Here is a 4,345-nt window from a genome sequence, read left to right on the forward strand (position 1 = left end):
TCGGTACGGGCACCTCCGGTAGACGTGATTGGCCTCGCCGCAGTGATAACACAGCGGTCGTCGATCGGCCGTGCGCCAGACATGTCTTTCTAGGCGCCGGTTGATCAGTGCGGACGAGCTGGGGTTGCCCTTCCCGACGTCGGAAAGTCTGCGGCTCTGGTAGGTCACGTCGAGATGGCGTCGAATACTCCCGGGCAGCTGGAGCCGGTCTCCGAGCTACCGCGGCGTAGGTCGGAGAAAGCTCCTCGGGTACTGCTGCGCTGGCAGGAGCCTCAGGTGGGAATGCCCGCTGAACTTCCTCGCGGACAGCTTCGGATATTGACAGCGAAGCAGGCTGGTGGGCAGCAGGCAGGAACTTCTTGATTTCCTCCCGGACGACGTCCCGGATGATGTCGCGGATGTCCGGGATGCTGCAGCTGGACGGCGAGAGGGCAGCGAAGCCGGGAAGTCTCTGGTAGTGTGAGGCCCGTGCGTGAAGGGCACGTTCGATGTTCGTGGCTTCAGTGATGAAACCTTGGACAGTGGTAGGCGGGCTCCGCACGAGGCCCCCGAAGATGTTTTCTTTCACCCGCAACTTTTTCTCTTCGGGAGCGTTCGGGTCGGCGCGGTTGATAAGGCGGAGAACGTCTTCGACGTAGCTTGTGGCGCTCTCGTTTGGCCCTTGGTGTCTTGCTTGGAGAAGTTCTTCGGCACGCTGCCGTCGCTGCTGGTTGGAAAAGGTGCGTCGCAGCTCGGCCTGGAACTCTTCCCACGACGAAATTGACGCTTCGTGGTTCTCGAACCAGGTGCGTGCCGTGCCTTCCAGAGCAAAGTAGACATTCTGAAGCCACTGCTCTGGTGTCCATTGGTTATGGCGGGCCACTCGTTTGTAATGCTGTAGCCGATCCTCCACATCCTCATGGGCCTCACCATGGAATGGCGTCGGATTGCGTGGGGCGACAGGCATGAAGACGACGGATGGAGCGGTCGAGGTCTGCGGCGACAGGTTGTTCATCGTCGTCCTGTTTGAGTGCTCGGTCCTGGGTAGCAAGAGTCCAAATTCCGGGTGTAGCCTTGAATGCGGCGACTCAATCGGGTCTTGGTAGTGTCTTCGTCGGGTCGTCGGGGGCTTGCTGTCGGACTTGCACTCCGGGCCCTCGGAGGAGTACGCTGCAGGGGCATGCGATTACCCCGCACCTCCACCAAAATGTCACGAATAAAAAGGCGGGGAAACAAAGAATAACTGGGGAAACTGAAACGTTTAATAGGGGCGAACTTGTGCCCAAAAATTAAAAGGAAACAAAAAATAACAGCAGAGCGTCGCCGGCGTCGAGGTCGGCGAAAGAGCAGAGTCGAACGCTGCGGCGAAACTGACTCTGGCTCGCTACGCGAAGTTCCTTATGTAAATGCGTAAGCTTCTGGAATAATCGGCGTAGAATGTTCGACGCGTAGAGCATTAGAACCTCAGAAAGCGTTTTGTTTCTGGAGGAAAGTATGTCAGGATGGCCGAGCGGTCTAAGGCGCTGCGTTCAGGTCGCAGTCCGGTCTTCCGGGCGTGGGTTCGAATCCCACTTCTGACATTATTTTTACCCTAAAATTTTAATAGAATTTTTAGTTGTATTTGGCGCCTGAGAATGGAGTTGTACGACGTAGTTATTTGTGGTGTATGTAGTATCTGTTGTTGTTGTTGTTGTTGTTGTTGTTGTTGTTGTTTTGCTCAAAACATGCCTTTAATATTGCAAATGTGGTAAAGCTTTTTTAGGGTATTTATTTGTGATGTAAACGTTGGCGCTAGCAACGAGTACTCTGCATGAGCAGAGTGAGCGAAAAAAGCGCCGTCATGTTTGCGCTAAGTTCATCGCGCATTGTATATACGTTTTTTGGGATTTATTTGCGCCGAAGAATTCAACGCGTCTAGAGAAACGTCTGTTCCTGGGTGCCTTGTATGTTCCCGCTCTGACACTACCAAGAACGCTAGACTCGTCTGAGTTGGAGTCGAAAGGTCGCGGAGCGCGACGATTGAACTTCTTCGAGAAAAAAAAACGCTGCGTCATCGTCACAAGAATCCCATTGGCACGCTCCGTAAACCATGGCCGCAACTGTGCGTTTGTCGAGTCTAACGCCCCAGGAGGATTCTTTCAAAGTGCTAAGATTTTTTATCTATTCGCTAGCCAGTTTATACACTACACTGCCCGAATAAACGAGGGCCGTGTTGCCAATAGCCGTGAATATGCGGCTGTTAATACATAACGTGTCATATGGCTGGCGCCTAACCATGCATATCCGGTTAGGTGCCAGCAACGCAAGTCAGCAGGCCGACTGCCAGCCGAAAGCGGACGCAGGGCTCGTCCTCTCACTGATTGGACACCGGTGCCTGCCGAAACTTTCCCTCCAGTGCCTCCGTGTTACTACTTCCGGTACCGGTAGGGGTAAAACATAATTTTCTCAGTCACAGAGCGGCGCTCTGCTGCGTGAAACGAGCACGATCTAGTAGTGAAACCGTGGGGCGAGTCCGGGATGACCTTTTCTGAGGCACGTCATAAATGACGCGCGCCGCCGTTGGGTAAACGCGCGCCAGTGTTTCACGCGTGCACAGATGCCGCCTCGAGAAATTTGTTTGCTGGCTGGCTGCTTGATCGCCCGGGCATGCGGTCAGGGTTGGTCAGAAATACTTTCAAAAGTATTTGGAAATACATAAACTGGGATATACATGGCAAAAAACAGTAAAAATCATTATACTCATATACATTTATGAAAATGTATCGCGATACGTATCGGAACTACATTTGAAAACTAGAAAAGTATTCGGAAAAACAAATAGAGGAATACGTTTTGGTGGGGCTGAAATAGAGAGAGCAAAATACATTGTTATAGAATATTATTTTGGATGTTTTGGTGCATCGCTTAGAGCGCACGAGGAACATAAAGGAAGGATGCTCTATATAAACTTCGATATTTTGTTTCTAAACCAGCAAGCGAGTTCTCAGTGCATGCTGGAGCCTGAATTAAGCTCGAAATGAATTTACCGCAAAATTAACATATTGTATTTTGGAAAGTAGTAAGCGAGGTTAGAGTTTTTTTCCACTGCGGTTCGAGCGCGGTTTTATTTCGGCATCTCTTATCTTTCCAACGCAAAATCCCAGGAACATCTAAATTACCTTTTGCACTCTCAAACAACCTCGAGTGAGATGTCAATATGATTATGTACAATCCGGACGCCTCCCTCAGCAGTGACCTTACAACGTCACCGTAAAATAAAGTTCAAGAAAGCCGCATCCGCCTTCAGGTTTTTAAATTGACAGGAATAGTCGACCACCTAAACTATGGGAAAACGTTCGTTAACATTTACACAATAAGAGGCACTTATGTGCGGTCAGAAACACAAAACGTTTCTGACGAAAATTGGTTTTGGACCTCTGTGTGGAGGTCAACAATTATTTTAAAATTGTAACAAAATACATCGGCCCTATTAGTATCGCGATACCGAGAAAATACCCGAAAATGTATTTCAATACAGCAATTCAAAATACACTTAAAAATTTGTATCGCGATACAAAAATATAAATACATAATATATTCCTGAAATACGCGATACTGCCTAACTGTCCTTGCGGTCCAATCGCGCTCCACCACCACACGTTGTTGGTTTTTGAATTGGCCGCCAAAACTAACCTTTTTTTTACCACCCAATATCTACCGTCAGCCGCTCCCATCATGGTGCTTTGTAGTGTGCCGCCGCGGACTGACGCCGCGAAGCAGCGTGAACGAGCGGGGTCGAGTTGGTTAACACGGCCCCCGGTGAGGTCTTTTGTTTATCACGAGGGGGGTACGGGTGGGTTAACACCAGTGTTGTAAGCGATACCGGAAAAAGTAACGAGATACGTCACTCGTTGCTTGCAAATAAAAGGAACGCGTTAGCGACCTACGTTACCTACGTTAAAAGGAAAGAGTTACCGTTACCGATAAATAACAAAGCAAGTCACGTTTGCGTTACTTTTTGAAATTACGAATTAATACGTTTTACTGTTTTGACGGTGGAGGTAAGCATAAGCGTCACATTTCAAGAATCATTATGCTCATGCAGAAACTGGATGTACGAGGTGGGGCAAAACAAGTTCCGGGACAGATTTTTTAGCGGTAAATAAGAGGGCAGTGCAGTGATGCGAGCGCAGCAGTGGAAGGAAGAGCGTGTATCGTTACACCAAAGGGCGTTGCTCTGTGAACATTTTGGTGTTGCGCTACACGAGTTTTTCTGACCACGTGCACGGGCGCAATGGTGATTTTAGCACAGACCGCAAACCGGAGCGAGACCGAAGATGAATTCTGCGTCAAACTCGGCAAATATAAAACAGATACCTTTAAAATA

At 49.2% G+C, this 4,345-nt stretch overlaps 1 non-coding gene across 1 annotated transcript; it reads left to right on the forward strand.

Annotated features, from left to right (window-relative positions):
- Positions 1-1,475: 1,475 nt before the first annotated feature.
- On the forward strand, positions 1,476-1,559 carry Trnal-cag. The gene has a single exon. It is a non-coding gene; the product is annotated as a tRNA-Leu (tRNA).
- Positions 1,560-4,345: the final 2,786 nt, after the last annotated feature.

This window comes from Ixodes scapularis, unplaced genomic scaffold (assembly GCF_016920785.2).
Source record: "Ixodes scapularis isolate PalLabHiFi unplaced genomic scaffold, ASM1692078v2 PGA_scaffold4__175_contigs__length_147842914, whole genome shotgun sequence".
Lineage (NCBI taxonomy): Eukaryota > Metazoa > Arthropoda > Arachnida > Ixodida > Ixodidae > Ixodes > Ixodes scapularis.